The sequence below is a fragment of the Procambarus clarkii genome, chromosome 46 (genome assembly GCF_040958095.1).
Source record: "Procambarus clarkii isolate CNS0578487 chromosome 46, FALCON_Pclarkii_2.0, whole genome shotgun sequence".
In the NCBI taxonomy this organism is placed as follows: domain Eukaryota; kingdom Metazoa; phylum Arthropoda; class Malacostraca; order Decapoda; family Cambaridae; genus Procambarus; species Procambarus clarkii.
This window is the reverse complement of record NC_091195.1, coordinates 33,008,580-33,026,389: the sequence shown is the minus strand read 5'-3', so window position 1 is coordinate 33,026,389 and position 17,810 is coordinate 33,008,580. Positions and strand designations below refer to the sequence as shown.

At 43.6% G+C, this 17,810-nt stretch overlaps 1 long non-coding RNA gene across 1 annotated transcript; it reads left to right on the top strand.

The window, feature by feature from the left end:
• The first annotated feature begins 3,556 nt into the window (after positions 1-3,556).
• Positions 3,557-5,899, top strand: LOC123770634 (uncharacterized). Its single transcript, XR_011222211.1, has 2 exons — positions 3,557-4,025; positions 4,971-5,899. It is a non-coding gene; the product is annotated as an uncharacterized lncRNA (long non-coding RNA).
• Positions 5,900-17,810: the final 11,911 nt, after the last annotated feature.

Genomic DNA, 17,810 nt, shown 5'->3' with positions numbered 1-17,810 from the left:
GGCACAGTGGAATGCCTACAGGAAGAAGTACCCGCGTCGTTTCTATTCGGATAAATATGAAAATGATTGACTGTGTGTGTGGTTCTTGCTTTCTGTTGCTTTATTTCTTTCGTTGTTTTGTTGAGCTATGTGATACGGGTTCCTTTTTTCCTGTTTTCTTACCTAGCTGGGTTATAATGCTCTAGTGTTTTTTTCTTTTTTGCCTGTATTTCATTGTTACCTATGTGTAAGATTCCATTTTTGTTTATGCTTATTTAGGATTTGTTCAATTATCTGTGTCCTATTTACTGTGCTCTATGTTCCAATGTTGGTTTGTGTTATACCGATTCTTTATTTCTTATTTTGATATTTTACTTATTTAATGCAAATGTGTTCTGTTTCCTTTGATCTGTGTACTGTGCTGTGTATTGCTTTGTTGTATTCCCTTGTTATTTTCCTGCATTTTATTTACTATGTTGTATTTCCAGTGTTATATTACCATGTTCTGTTATTGTCTTCTCGATTCTGTGGTGTGTTGTCTGCTGTTGTGTGGTGTGGCGCATGGTGCGTGTGTTTGTGTTAGTTGGGGTTATTGTGTATATGCGTATTCCTTGTTTATATTTTACCCTTGGTTTTATTTTGCTCTTTGTGCGCTTTTGTCATTCCTGGGGCTTTTGGCACGCCCCATCTGGGTAGTGCTGCTTTGTTTGTGTGTGTGTGTTCTTTTGAGTTTTATGTTATTCTTTGTTTTCACTTTTGTATTATGTTGATCTGTGTTACGTGTTATGTGTTGTTGTTATTCTGCGTTCTTTGTTCTTCTGTGCTTTCCTGTTATATGGTTACTGTACGCTGTAATTGCTCTGTTTAAAAAATCAAAGAAAAAAAAAGTAGCCCATGCGAATTGTGTAATGTCTACATAACAGAGCACATCACTGCACTTTGGAACTTGGTTACCTTGGTACCAAGAGTTCATTACATGTCAATCCCATCTCATGCATGACAGAACTGATAGAGCTGCCCAAATCATATGTCTTCATAATAGTTGACTATAACCTTGGATTGCCTATAAGTAACCATAACGAAAATGATACACCAAGGCTTTCAACAAAACTATGTAGACCTGAGACAAAGTGAAACTTGCATTAGCTTTTTCATCTATCTTCATATTAAAATGCTAAAAGACACTTTAGGGTTGATTAATTTATGTTAACAATCCTTATAAGTACCTCATAAGAGCTGTAATTTATATTTAGCTAATGGAATTTTAGGGTTCATTCTGTTAGTCCATTATGTGCTTGAGTAATTTTTATTACTACCACCCCACAGGATGGCTGTGAGCTGCATAATAAATGAACTAAACAAACTACCAGGTCACCTCTATATACCTAGTTACCTCTATCTTTGTACCTTCGTCATAAACAAAAACCAAATGTTCGTTAATCCAGCCGCAAATCTCAATGTTTATAAATGAAAAACACTTTACACACGACTCACAACTGATGGCGTTCGAACAGGGATTTTGGTGTCGACCTCTGTTCGAATCGTATCTCTGTTAATTGTTATTTCTCAGCCCATCCTCCAACAACCCGTCCTCGACTCAAGTCCATTACATTCAGCGGTCAACCCCACAGACGCATTCATAAATTTTAACATGCTGTTCATTCAAAACGGGAATTTTCTTAAGTATAAATTAATATTATAATATATTAGCATATTGTGTATATATAGATATAGGATAGGTTAGGTTAGGTGTTTAGGTTCTGTTGGCGATTATTTGTATTTGTAGTACGTGGGTGAAGCATTTATAGCGTTGTGATTCGAACAAAATTCGTCAGTGAAGCACTTGTTCCGGATATGTTCGAACGTCAGCAGTTGTGAGTCGTGTGTAAACCGCTTTTCATTCATAAACAGGGGGTTTGGCGGGTGCATGGAATCACTTTTGGATCTTTGTTTGGAGGACGGGCTGCCTCCAAACAAAAACCCAAAAATGATTCCATGCACCCATCAAACCCCCTGGTTATGAATGAAAAACGGTTGACACACGACTCGCAACTGATTTCGCTCGAACACTTCCGGAACAAGTGCTTCACTGACAAATTTTGTTTGAACAACAACGCTATAAATGCTTCATCCCACGTACTACAAATACAAATAATCATCAACAGAACCTAAAAACCTAACCTAACCTAGCCTAACCCATGCCTGTATATGCACAATTTGCTAATATATTATAATATTAATTTATATTTGAGAAAATTCCCGTTTTGAATGAACAGCATGTAAAAAATTATGAATGCGTCTGTAAGGTCGACCGCTGGATGTAATGAACTTGAGTCGAGGACGGGTTGTATTTCTTCATCCACTTACTACAAATACAAAATAATTACCAACAGAACCTAAACACATAACCTAATCTAATTTAGGTTTAATAATACACCATATAATATTAATTTATATATAAGAAAATACAAATTTTGAATACACAGTACATTCAAACCGAATCACACACAGAGATCACACTAACGTGATGCATCAAATGAACAAATCCACAAGGGCCGTGACGAGGATTCGAACCTGCGTCCGGGAGCATCCCAGACACTGCCTTAATCGACTGAGCTACGACAGCGAAAAGGGTTGAAACCGAAGTTCTACTGAACTTACTGGATCCCGTAGCCTCTCCGAGGCACAAACCAGGCTTTTACACAACCCCCCTTGCACCCGAGCTGATGCTCCCGGACGCAGGTTCGAATCCTTGTCACGGCCCTTGTGGATTTGTTCATTTGATGCATCACGTTAGTGTGATCTCTGTGTGTGATGATGTAAGGGCGAAGAGGGAGAACGGCCTATTGACATAGTTTGGGTGCAGGGGGGAGGGGGGTTGTGTAAAAGCCTGGTTTGTGCCTCGGAGAGGCTACGGGATCCAGTAAGTTCAGTAGAACTTCGGTTTCAACCCTTTTCACTGTCGTAGCTCAGTGGATTAAGGCAGTGTCTGGGATGCTCCCGGACGCAGGTTCGAATCCTCGTCACGGCCCTTGTGGATTTGTTCATTCAAACCGAATAATTACCAACAGAACCTAAACACATAACCTAATTTAGGTTTAATAATACACCATATAATATTAATTTATATATAAGAAAATAGAAATTTTGAATACACAGTACATTAAAACCGACGAATGTGGAACGGGCACAATATGGACGAGCACAGCCTGAGGACGGGTTGCACAAACGGTTTTTTTAGGCTGAACTGACGAACATTTAGTCACTTATGGATCGAGATGGGCTCACTGAGAGAGGTCTTAATAACCAAATAACTCGGCGATCCAGTGAGGTTGAATTTTACAGCCCGTCCTCATAAACAAAGGCCAAATCATAGTCAAAAGGTCCATTCCATACACCCACCAAACCCCCTGTTTATGAGTGGAAAACGATTTACATACGACTCAACTGATGACGTCCGAACACTTCCGGAACAAGTGCTTCACTGACAAATTTTGTTCAAACCACAACGCTGTAAATGCTTCACCCACGTACTACAAATCGCCAGCAGAACCTAAACATATAACCTATCCTTATGTATGTACAGCATGGTATTATAATAATAATTTATTTATGAGAAAATTCCTATTTTGAATGAACAGCATGTTAAAATTGATGAATGTGTCTTTGGGGTCGATTGCTGGATGGAATGAACTTGGTCTGAGGACGAATTGGCCCCACGAGTCGGTTCGAATTGCAATTAATGCCTAGTGTTAATCAGGTGTAAATAAAAAAAATACGTAGAGAATTACTGATAACAGATAACGAAAGATAAAAATAAATTTAGTAATATAAAGAGACAACAGGAGTAATAATAATGATCTTAGCATACAAGAGCAGTTGTAACCGCTTAAGTGGCAGATTGACTAGTGTTAACCGCCTCTCTTATTCTTGGCGCACCACTGTGTTAGGTAACTCAGCGGTTACTAGGCTTGACCTGGCCGGGGAGTTCAGTAGCGGGAGGTCACTTGCAGTGGTCATACCTGCGGACCTGCGGTTAATATAAGGTACACCACAATGTTCGCCTGAGTTTACGGAGACCCGTGACGGGGTGCTGGGGACGAGATTACGGAGATCCGTGACGGGGTGCTGGGGACGAGATTACGGAGATCCGTGACGGGGTGCTGGGGACGAGTGTACGGAGATCCGTGACGGGGTGCTGGGGACGAGTGTACGGAGATCCGTGACGGGGTGCTGGGGACGAGTGTACGGAGATCCGTGACGGGGTGCTGGGGACGAGTGTACGGAGATCCGTGACGGGGTGCTGGGGACGAGTGTACGGAGATCCGTGACGGGGTGCTGGGGACGAGTGTACGGAGATCCGTGACGGGGTGCTGGGGACGAGTGTACGGAGATCCGTGACGGGGTGCTGGGGACGAGTGTACGGAGATCCGTGACGGGGTGCTGGGGACGAGTGTACGGAGATCCGTGACGGGGTGCTGGGGACGAGTGTATGGAGATCCGTGACGGGGTGCTGAGTATCAGTTTTAGGTCTTGGATGGATTCGGAGAAACGATACACGCTAATTTCTCCACACTAAAATTCTATAATTTGCACACTGAAGTCCATTATCATCAAATGTAGGCACCAAACCGCGAAAACTTGTGTATCGCCGCTAAGTTGAGGTTGTTTGTTTAGTAGAAAACTGGATTAATTCAAAAGTTTAATTTTGAGTTACTTTGTTATTAATGAAAAATTAGTTTATAATCCGTTTATTAACTTAACTGTATCTTGGATATAGATTTTTATCTGATTAGGTTTGTCTCTTTAATATGAAGGTTTCCAGATCGGAAAAGAATCATTTGATATGTAAGGTACATAATTAGTCAAGGCTTACAAATTATAAATTGTATACCTAAAGTTAAATTGCTTCAAAATTTTTGAAGTGGGCAGGATGAAGTCAGTATGGGAATATTGTTAACTGGTTTGCTGTTTTTTTTTTATTTTTTCAGATGGCGTTCAACGAGAGGCAGATGTCTGCCACGGGCTCTCAAGTTGACGAAGAGATGGTATGGTTGGGAGACAGCCCGATGTCAACCATAGACTCCAGCGATATAACGTGGCCCAGTGATACGCCTATGTTGTCCACGGACTCCAACGGTATAACAAGGGACAGTGATGTAGTTATGTCTGCCGTAGGCACCCAGGTCGACAATGAGACGGAAAGGTTGCTATCTACCATGGGCGTCGATGTCACCGGAATTCCCCAACCGAGTTGCACCTGCCAACTCTCTGGTGATTTCTGGGATGAGGGATCTAATTTGTATGGTTCAACATCTCGAGAGGCTGTTCATGACCCAGACTCGCGCACAAGGCCAAGCGACAGTGAGAAAACATCCAGAAAACGATCACCTGTAAACAACATAACAAAGCGCCAAAAAGAGGGAACCTATGTGGCGCCAGTGGAGGTTAACGTTGTCAATAATGATCCCAGAGTTCTGGATATTTTAATGAAGGATTCAATGATGCAACCCATGCCGGAGGTGACGCCTACTCTTCGGCGAAATGAACAGAGAGACATTCGGCAACACCACAAGTGGTGCTGCAAAATGTTAAATAATCCATTTAATTGAACGATTACTAGATGGATGTACAATGTTGGATTTTTAACTCGCATGGGTCTAGATAACTATTTGCTGCATGGCTAGTACAGTCGGTTTGTAATATAGTGACCTAGCCTAGTATTCACTACGGCTATAGTTTTATTGTTCCACTGTAATTTTAGCTCATTTTAATTCTCCCTTGACGAAATAGGTGAATTTCCATGTAAATAATTGAGCGAAATTTGTCTTGTGATTTTCGTAAAATTTTAGTTTAAACGCTGACTTCTCAAGCTCACTCCTGCGATTTTATTAAGTACGAAAATAAATTTTATTGCATGTCCTACGTTTTAATGTTCCTATACCGTGGTGGGTACTCTGTAGTATGCATGATCTTCTAGACAGTAGTCTCAACCATCACTGGTATAATACTAGTAGATACAGTATTTATCTAGAAATTACATTCAACCTTCAAGGCTATATAACACTTGGAACGGATAGAAGAACGAGAAGTTGGGACACGAGGGAATGAAGTAACGGTACCTAACAACTTGGGCCACTGGGAATCGAATGTACACCCTGTGAAACGCGATGTCGTCGCTCTACCAACCAGTCTGTCAAATAAATACTAGTGAGACGCTTTCTGTTCTTGCCTCCCCATCTTGGTAAACAAAAAGAAACTCTGAAAGAGACCTTGCTGTCTGACGTCTTCAAAATTTATGGTTGATTTTTCTAGATCTATGCTGGCAATCCCACGCTAAAGACTTGGAAACAAATTCGGTAAAACATCGTTACAACCCATTCTTTGTCCGTATAAGCAACCCACTCCAGACGCATTCGTCTTTTTTAACGCCATGTGTAACAATAAACAATTATTAAAATATAAATTATCGAATGTGCATTATAATTGTTATGTTAATTGTTTTCATTTGTTAGGTTAGATGTTAAGGGTCTGTTGGCGATTATTAAACCCGTCCTCCTAATAGAGCACTACATTTTGTAACACTACCCAAAGCCAAAAATCGTTGCACTAGAAAATGGTAACGGTTCATGAAAATACGTAAGTCCATTCCAACCAGCGGTCGACCCCCAAAGACACATTCATAAGTTTTTACATGCTGTTCATTCAAAACAGGATTTTTCTTAAATATAAATTAATATTATTAGATAATAGCATATCATACATATACAGGCATAGGTTGAATTAGGTGTTTAGGTTCTGTTGGCGATTATTTGTAGTACGTGCGTGAAGCATTTACAGCGTTGTGATTCGAACAAAATTCATCAGTGAAGCACTTGTTCCGGATATGTTCGAACGTCAGCAGTTGAGTCGTGTGTAAACCGCTTTTCATTCATAAACAGGGGGTTTGGCGGGTGCATGGAATCACTTTTGGATCTTTGTTTGGAGGACGGGCTGGGTTCCGACAAAACTCGTCAGGGAAGTGTAAAGTGTTCGAACGTCATCAGTTGAGAGTCGTGTGAAACCGTTTTATATTCATAAACAGGGGGTTTAGCTGGTGGATGGAATCCCTTTTGGGTCTTTGTTTGGAGGACGGGCTGCAGCCTCATAAACAAATGTCAAAGTCCATTCCATGCACGCACCTACAGGTGTAGGTTCCACCTATATCAAACTTGTCAACACAATCTAGTATATAGTATGCAATAGTATTGCCTTATAGAATTTTATTGGTTCTTGTGCAATTTTTCGTTTATAAATCGGATTTGGAGGCTGGGTTAACGGTCACTTGCTTAATGGTTGAAGGGGTTGCAGTTTCCAATGAAGTGTAGTTCTATTTGACGTGACTCGTTACATAACATCTGTAATCAATACTTCATTCACAGATTATAAACACTTGGGTCACTATCTATAAAGCTCTCATAATGCAGTACAGGCTCTTAAGAAAAGACCGTTGGATTCACAACATTAGTGGAGCCTGACCACGGGTACTCCCACTTGTTATGCGGCTTCGGTCACTATAACAGTCATTTCTCAAAGCTACTATTGGCCGTGATGATAAAATGTCTCATCCTGCTGGATGGTTACATTCAGGGTATATTATGTTAGCGAGGGGTAGTTGGTATATTATGTATACCTGTTATAATACATGTCAAAAGTATGTTGACAGGATGATGAATATAGCGAGGACTAATTTCTTAAAATATCTGTGAGTATTAAAATAAGAAGAGGTTGTAATATATCCACTTTAATGAAAAAGCTTATAATAACTCATTTAATATTTGTAAAGCAATACTGATTTATGGTCATAAAACAGATCTGAGCAATTATAAAATTGATCAATCCTGAATTAGAAGCATAAATCGAAAAAAAATCGGATCCGAGAATGAATAGAACGTTAGGTGGAGATGACGGTTCACTGCAGGCGAGCGCTTGAGTAGATCTTCATAGTGCTGTAGCGTCCACAAAACTGGTACTTGTGTTCAGAATATAACGTAAAACACTGGATCGGAGACGAGGCAGACACTGCAGTATACGTTGTTGGTCAGATCCAGGACCCCAATAGGTTCTTGTCGGCGGAGGCATACTTGTGACTCGCTGATCAGTTTGAACACGACCTTGCTGGAACACTCCATGGTTAACTTGAGATAACACTTACGTTAGTGTCTGTGGCGCTCAACAACAGCACAGCATGTTGTGCGCTAACGCAGGAGTCTGTTCAAAGACAAAAAATTCAGGAAGAAACTGGTTAAAGCGCCAGCAGGTGTCTGCGCGGGCGAATGGCTACGCAGACCACCCAGGTAACACGGTCCACGCCCTGACCCTCCCGGGTGACACGGTCCACGTCCCGAGCCCCTGGGTAGCACAGTCCACGCCCCTAGCCGCCCGGGTGACGCAGTCCATGCCCCAAGCCCCTGGGTTATCTTGGTTATCTTGAGATGATTTTAAGGCTTAGTGTCCCTGCAGCCCCGTCCTCGACCTGGCCTCCACCCCCAGGAAGCAGTCGGTGACAGCTGACTAACTCCCTGGTACCTATTTACTGCTAGGTAACTGGGACATCAGGGTGAAAGAAAATCTGCCCATTGTTTCTCGTTGGCGCCCGGGATCGAACCCGGGACCACAGGATCACGCGTCAAGTGTTCTGTCCGTTCAGCCACCGGCTCCCTTGGCAGGGGTAGCCACCCTTGGGTGGCACAGTCCACGCCCCGAGCCCCACCCGAGTGACATGGTTCATGCCCTGAGCTCTTCGATTGACGCAGGCCAAGCCCTGAGCCCCTAGGGTGATGCAGTCCACGCCCTGAGCCCCTCGCGTGACGCAGTCATCGCCCCGAGCCCCCAGGGTGATGCGGGCCAAGCCCCCAGGGTGATGCGGGCCAAGCCCCCAGGGTGATGCGGGCCAAGCCCCGAGCCCCCCCCCCATGATGAGGATGTTAACGCCCCAGGACCCCCCCCACCGGGTGAAGCGGTCCACGCACCGAGTCCCCCTGATGAGGCAGTCCATGCCCCGAGCCCCCCGATGAGGCAGTCTACGCCTCGAGCTCCCCGGGTGATGCAGTCCAAGCCCCGAGCCCCCCTGATGAGGCAGTCCACGCCCCGAGCCCTCCGGGTGCCGCGGTCCACGCCTCGATCACCCCTGGTAAGGCAGTCCACACCCCGAGACCCCTGGGTGATATGGGCCAGACCCCGAGCCCCCCCGGGTGACGAGGTCCACGCCCTTAGCCCCTCTGGGTAACGCGGTCCATGCCCTGATCCCCCAGGTGACGCAGTCCAAGCCCTGAGCCCCACGGGTGACATGGTCTACGCCCCGAGCCCCATGGGAGACGCGACCCATGCTCCGAGCCCCCCGTGACGCGGTCAATGTATTGAGCCCCCCGTGACGCGGTCAATGCCCCGAGCCCCCCGTGACGCGGTCAATGCCCCGAGCCCCCCGTGACGCGGTCAATGCCCCGAGCCCCCCGTGACGCGGTCAATGCCCCGAGCCCCCCGTGACGCGGTCAATGCCCCGAGACCCCCCGGGTGACGCGGGCCACGCCCCAAACCCTGGGTGACCCAGTCCAGGCCCCGAGCCTCTCGGGTTTTGCGGTTCACGCCCCGAGTGGACCGCGAAAAAATAAAAAAAAAATAAAAAAAATAAAAAATAATAAAATATATATATATATATATATATATATATATATATATATATATATATATATATATATATATATATATATATATATATATATATATGTCGTACCTAGTAGCCAGAACGCACTTATCAGCCTACAATGCAAGGCCCGATTTGCCTAATAAGCCAAGTTTTCTTGAATTAATATGTTTTCTCTAGTTTTTTTCTTACGAAATGATAAAGCTACCCATTTCATTATGTATGAGGTCAATTTTTTTATTGGAGTTAAAATTAACGTAGATATATGACCGAACCTAACCAACCCTACCTAACCTAACCTATCTTTATATTTTAGGTTCGGTTAGGGAGCCGAAAAAGCTAGGTAGGTTAGGTAGGTTAGGTAGTCGAAAAACAATTAATTCATGAAAACTTGGCTTATTAGGCAAATCGGGCCTTGCATAATAGGCTGAAAAGTGCGTTCTGGCTACTAGGTACGACATATATATATATATATATATATATATATATATATATATATATATATATATATATATATATATATATATATATATATATATTATATATATAATATATAAAGTTTGTGAGGGTACCACCTCTGGTGCCAATGTGGGGACCCATAGCCTCGGAGAAGAAAATAAAAAGTATTCAGAGGAGACCTTGTGGTTTCTCACAGTGTGGTTTCTCGTGCGCCTTCCCACTCGCGCGAGAAACACCCACGGCAGGAAGAGCAACAGTGGCATATCCGAGACATCAAAAATCAGAACATCAGTCACCAAGAAAATAGAAGAAGGAAACACTATTGGCGCAATACGAGTCATCACCAGTGAGGACTCAATTGCCGACAGAGATGCCGCAACAGCTCAAGCCCTAAGGGAGAAACACCCACCCAGGGCTCCGCGTGAGGACGACATTGTACAAGTGGGGGCTACCGGAGCAGAACCTCTATGGGTGGCTGAATCTGTGGTCCATAAAGCAGCCATGTCCTTCCCTACAGGATCAGCAGGTGGGTTCACAGGACTAAAACCCAACCACCTCAAGCAAATGCTCAACCCTGCACTGGGTGACATTGCAAAGAACCTCTTGGTGGAACTAACCAGATTCACCAGCACATGTCTAGCTGGCAACATATCAGCGTCCATAAGACCTATCTTTTTTGGAGCATCTCTCTGTGCTCTAAAGAAAAAGGATGGAGGGATCAGGCCAATAGCTGTGGGCAATTCTCTCCGGCGTCTCGTCGCAAAGGCAGCTGCAAGAACAGTTAGTGATGCAGCGGCCAACATGCTGAAGCCAAAACAGCTCGGGTTTGGCATTCCACAAGGGTGTGAGGCGGCAGCCCATGCAGCTCGAGCCTTCATCGCCAACATCACAGACGAAAAGGCCCTTATCAAGCTAGATTTCAAAAATGCCTTCAATTTGGTGCGGAGGGATGCTGTACTCCGTGCGGTTCATAGTCATTTCCCTTCCCTCTACCCTTTTGTACATTCATGCTACAGTATGGATCTTAAGCTACTTTTTGGCGAACATGAAATTGACTCGCGAGAAGGCGTCCAACAGGGTGACCCCCTTGCTCCTCTCCTTTTCTGCTTAGTCATCAAACAAGTCACAGAGGTCCTGTCCAGCGAGCTTAACATCTGGTTCTTGGATGATGGTACCCTAGCTGGTTCCCAAGACTCCCTCCTGGAGGACATCAGAAAAATCCAGGAGCAAGGTGCAGTTTTAGGCCTCACCCTGAATCCTTCTAAATGTGAAATATTATGTTCCAACCAGGGCATCGTAGAGAGAATAGAGGGTCTTCTGCCAAATATCCATAAAACTAAACCTGAAGACAGCACACTCCTAGGAGCTCCCCTGGGGTTGAAAGCCATCGATGAGGTCCTTGATAAGAAAATCGCCGACCTTAAGAGGAAGGATGGGAGGATTGAGGATATTGATGCTCATGATGCACTCTACCTCATCACCAGATGTCTGTCCCTCCCCAGGTTAACCTACTTTCTGAGGTGTTCACCATCTTACAGTAGCCAAAAACTAAGTGAGTATGACCGGTTACTGAAATCAATGCTAGAAAAAGCCCTCAACCTCTCTCTCGATGACCTACAGTGGAAACAAGCCTCTCTTCCCGTAAGACTTGAGGGCCTCGGAGTTCGAACAGCAACGCAAATCGCTGTTCCAGCCTTCCTGTCCTCCTTATCAGCATCCGACGACCTTGTGAAGGAAATTCTACCTGCCCACTTACATCAGCTGGCAGGTGTACATGATCCCAATTTTACACGCTGTGCCACAGAGTGGGCCTCTCGTGCAGACATTCACCTCAACCACCATCCCCAAAAGCCCACAAGCAATCCAGCTGGGATGGCCCCATTGTAGACCAAGTTGCTGCAGAGTGCCTGGGTGCTGCAACAACACAACACGACATTGCTCGCCTCACAGCAGTAGCAGCACCACATGCAGGGGATTTCCTGTTAGCAACCCCAATGTCGGCAACTGGCACGCGTCTCACACCACACGCCCTCCGAATTGCTGTGGCCCTCCGCCTTGCTGCCCCAATCCACACCAGATATAGGTGTATTTGCAGCGAGGTGGTGGCTGACAGGTACGGCCACCATGGCCTACTCTGCCAAAGCACAGGGGGATGGCACTCGAGGCACAGTGAAGTTAACGACATCATCAAGAGGAGCCTCACCACAGCTGGATGCCCAGCTGAAAGAGAGCCCCGTTACCTAACGCCCCGTAACTCTGATGCTCTTATTGGTCGCCTGGATGGTATCACAGTGGACCCCTGGAAGAATGGCAAGCAGTTGGTATGGGACTACACGTGCGTATCAACCCTGGCTAACACCTACATTAACCTCAGTGTTGCACAACTAGGTGGCGCTGCCACCCACAGGGAAGCAGCCAAATCCCGTAAGTATAGAGAACTGGATCACCACTACAATTTTGTCCCCATTGCTTCTGAGACACTTCGCACCTGGGGTAAAAGTGCTACCAGTTTTTTGAAGGAACTGGGTTCTAGGCTCATTGAAACGACAAGGGACCCAAGAGCTGCAAGCTTTCTTTTCCAGCGCCTCAGTGTGGCGATACAGAGGGGAAATGCGCACTGCATCCAGGGTTCCTGCCCGCCATCTGAGGAGCTGGAGGAACTCCTCAACCTATTCGACAACCTATGATAACCATCTTTATAACCCATATGTAACTCCTTTTTTGTAACAAAGTTCAAATAAAGTAAATATATATGTGTACATAATATATATATATATATATATATATATATATATATATATATATATATATATATATATATATATATATATATATATATATATATATATATATATATATATATATATATATATATATATATATATTATTAAATATGACCGAAAAAGTAAGATTAATAATTCTAACACGAATTTTCTCAATCTTTCGTACATTTCTTTTCACTGTTGGAGGTAAATCAAAAATCAATTCTCCAAAATTCGTTTTTATTTCTAGTCTGACGCGACACGAACGCGTTTCGTAAAACTTATTACATTTTCAAAGACTTTAGTTCACAAATACACAACTGAATAGAACTTACGCATCTCCGATTTTATATCTACATTTGAGTGAGGTGGAAGGGGTGATGTGGCATTAACACAAGACAGAACAAGATGTGGCATTAATAGGGTATTAATTTCATCAACACAAGACAGAACAAGAAGTGGTATTAATAGGGTATTAATTTCATCAACACAAGACAGAACACGAAACAATGGATATTGAATAGAAGTGTTTGTAGAAAGCCTATTGGTCCATATTTCTTGATGCTTCTATATTGGAGCGGAGTCTTGAGGTGGGTAGAATAAAGTTGTGCAATAATTGGCTGTTGATTGCTGGTGTTGACTTCTTGATGTGTAGTGCCTCGCAAACGTCAAGCCGCCTGCTATCGCTGTATCTATCGATGATTTCTGTGTTGTTTACTAGGATTTCTCTGGCGATGGTTTGGTTGTGGGAAGAGATTATATGTTCCTTAATGGAGCCCTGTTGCTTATGCATCGTTAAACGCCTAGAAAGAGATGTTGTTGTCTTGCCTATATACTGGGTTTTTTGGAGCTTACAGTCCCCAAGAGGGCATTTGAAGGCATAGACGACGTTAGTCTCTTTTAAAGCGTTCTGTTTTGTGTCTGGAGAGTTTCTCATGAGTAGGCTGGCCGTTTTTCTGGTTTTATAGTAAATCGTCAGTTGTATCCTCTGATTTTTGTCTGTAGGGATAACGTTTCTATTAACAATATCTTTCAGGACCCTTTCCTCCGTTTTATGAGCTGTGGAAAAGAAGTTCCTGTAAAATAGTCTAATAGGAGGTATAGGTGTTGTGTTAGTTGTCTCTTCAGAGGTTGCATGGCTTTTCACTTTCCTTCTTATGATGTCTTCGACGAAACCATTGGAGAAGCCGTTATTGACTAGGACCTGCCTTACCCTACAGAGTTCTTCGTCGACTTGCTTCCATTCTGAGCTGTGGCTGAGAGCACGGTCGACATATGCGTTAACAACACTCCTCTTGTACCTGTCTGGGCAGTCGCTGTTGGCATTTAGGCACATTCCTATGTTTGTTTCCTTAGTGTAGACTGCAGTGTGGAAACCTCCGCCCTTTTCCATGACTGTTACATCTAGAAAGGGCAGCTTCCCATCCTTTTCCATCTCGTAAGTGAAACGCAGCACGGAACTCTGCTCAAATGCCTCCTTCAGCTCCTGCAGATGTCTGACATCAGGTACCTGTGTAAAAATGTCGTCAACATACCTGCAGTATATGGCCGGTTTCAAGTTCATGTCGACTAAGACTTTTTGCTCGATGGTACCCATGTAGAAGTTTGCAAACAGGACACCTAGGGGAGAACCCATGGCGACCCCATCTACTTGCTTATACATGTGCCCATCCGGGCTCAAGAAGGGTGCCTCTTTAGTACAAGCTTGGAGTAGTTTCCTCAGAATATTTTCTGGTATGTCAAGACATACCAGAATATCTGGTATGTCGTCTTGACATATCATATCAAGAGGATCTTGACATATCTATATCGTCTTCACATATCATATCTGGTATGTCGTCTTGACATACCAGAAAATATTCTGAGGAAACTACTCCAAGCTTGTACTAAAGAGGCACCCTTCTTGAGCCCGGATGGGCACATGTATAAGCAAGTAGATGGGGTCGCCATGGGTTCTCCCCTAGGTGTCCTGTTTGCAAACTTCTACATGGGTACCATCGAGCAAAAAGTCTTAGTCGACATGAACTTGAAACCGGCCATATACTGCAGGTATGTTGACGACATTTTTACACAGGTACCTGATGTCAGACATCTGCAGGAGCTGAAGGAGGCATTTGAGCAGAGTTCCGTGCTGCGTTTCACTTACGAGATGGAAAAGGATGGGAAGCTGCCCTTTCTAGATGTAACAGTCATGGAAAAGGGCGGAGGTTTCCACACTGCAGTCTACACTATGGAAACAAACATAGGAATGTGCCTAAATGCCAACAGCGACTGCCCAGACAGGTACAAGAGAGTGTTAACGCATATGTCGACCGTGCTCTCAGCCACAGCTCAGAATGGAAGCAAGTCGACGAAGAACTCTGTAGGGTAAGGCAGGTCCTAGTCAATAACGGCTTCTCCAATGGTTTCGTCGAAGACATCATAAGAAGGAAAGTGAAAAGCCATGCAACCTCTGAAGAGACAACTAACACAACACCTATACCCCCTATTAGACTATTTTACAGGAACTTCTTTTCCACAGCTCATAAAACGGAGGAAAGGGTCCTGAAAGATATTGTTAATAGAAACGTTATCCCTACAGACAAAAATCAGAGGATACAACTGACGATTTACTATAAAACCAGAAAAACGGCCAGCCTACTCATGAGAAACTCTCCAGACACAAAACAGAACGCTTTAAAAGAGACTAACGTCGTCTATGCCTTCAAATGCCCTCTTGGGGACTGTAAGCTCCAAAAAACCCAGTATATAGGCAAGACAACAACATCTCTTTCTAGGCGTTTAACGATGCATAAGCAACAGGGCTCCATTAAGGAACATATAATCTCTTCCCACAACCAAACCATCGCCAGAGAAATCCTAGTAAACAACACAGAAATCATCGATAGATACAGCTATAGCAGGCGGCTTGACGTTTGCGAGGCACTACACATCAAGAAGTCAACACCAGCAATCAACAGCCAATTATTGCACAACTATATTCTACCCACCACAAGACTCCGCTCCAATATAGAAGCATCAAGAAATATGGACCAATAGGCTTTCTACAAACACTTCTATTCAATATCCATTGTTTCGTGTTCTGTCTTGTGTTGATGAAATTAATACCCTATTAATACCACTTCTTGTTCTGTCTTGTGTTGATGAAATTAATACCCTATTAATGCCACATCTTGTTCAGTCTTGTGTTAATGCCGCATCACCCCTTCCACCTCACTCAAATGTAGATATAAAATCGGAGATGCGTAAGTTCTATTCAGTTGTGTATTTGTGAACTAAAGTCTTTGAAAATGTAATAAGTTTTACGAAACGCGCTCGTGTCGCGTCAGACTAGAAATAAAAATGAATTTTGGAGAATTGATTTTTGATTTACCTCCAACAGTGAAAAGAAATGTACGAAAGATTGAGAAAATTCGTGTTAGAATTATTAATCTTACTTTTTCGGTCATATTTAATAATATATGTCTACAGGAAAGACTGCTACCAAAATATACTAATATATATATATATATATATATATATATATATATATATATATATATATATATATATATATATATATATATATATATATATATATATATATATATATATATCTTACCTGCAACCCTGAGAGATTCAGCAGGAATACACAATCCAAATTTCCCTGAATGTTCAAATTAGTGGGAAATTCTTGCAGCCCCAGCAACCATTATAGAGCCAACAGAACAACACAAACAGTCCGGCTGGGACCACCCTCTAGTGGAAAAAGTAGCTGATGCCATGCTCAGCGCCGCAACATCAGACAAGGAGAAAGCCCGCCTCAGAGAAGTGGGTGCCCCCCATGCAGGAGACTTCCTCCTGGCAGTACCCATGTCAGCAATGGGCACGCGCCTAGATCCAGAATCCCTTCGTGTAGCAGTGGCCCTCCGCCTTGGTGCCCCAGTTCACACTGAATACAAGTGTATTTGCAACAGGGTGGAAGCAGACCAATACGGACTGCATGGGTTGCATTGCGGAAGCACAAAGGGCTGGCATGCAAGACACAACGAGGTCAATGACATCATCAAGAGAAGCCTCGTCTCAGCTAGGTGCCCAGCGGAGAGAGAACCTCGCGTCCTAGGGTCCAAAACCCGGATTTCCCCGCACTTCGCCCTGATGGCATCACCATATACTCACGGAAGGAGGGTAAACAGTTGGTGTGGGACTACACATGTGTATCCACCCTGGCTGACACCTATGTACAATTCGGAGCTTATCAAGCAGGTGGGGCGGCCAACCACAGGGAAACAGCAAAATCACTCAAGTACAGGCAACTGGAATGTCAGTACCTCTTTGTTCCCATAACGTCTGAGACGCATGGCCCCTGGGGCAAGAGTGCCTTGGGATTTTTCAAGGAATTGGGTTCCAAGCTCATTGACGTCAGAAGAGACCCAAGGGCTTCCAGTTTTTTGTTTCAGCGTCTCAGTGTGGCGATCCAGAGGGGAAATGCTTGCTACGTCCTCGGTTCCTGTCCGGAAGCGGAGGAGCTTCAAGAGGTCCATAACCTTTAGGCATTTGTCTTGTATGTTTTGTAACCTTTAAATACACAATAAAGCAAAAAAAAAAAAAAAAAAAAAAAAAAAAAGTGGTAGGAGAATAGCACACAGAAACTGTTTTGGAGGGGACCTACATTCCCTCCAATGCGTTATGTGTGGTTTTCTCCGAGGCTATGGGTCCCCCTTCTTCCAGCCAGAGGTGGAAGAAGGTGGAATATATATATTCCACCTTCTATATATATATTTAAGGTGGAATATATATATATATATATATATATATATATATATATATATATATATATATATATATATATATATATATATATATATATAAGCAATAAGCCTATACTTGCATAAACCACAAGTGAAGATTAACAATCTTTGGACAACACCCACCAGTGGGCCTCGAAC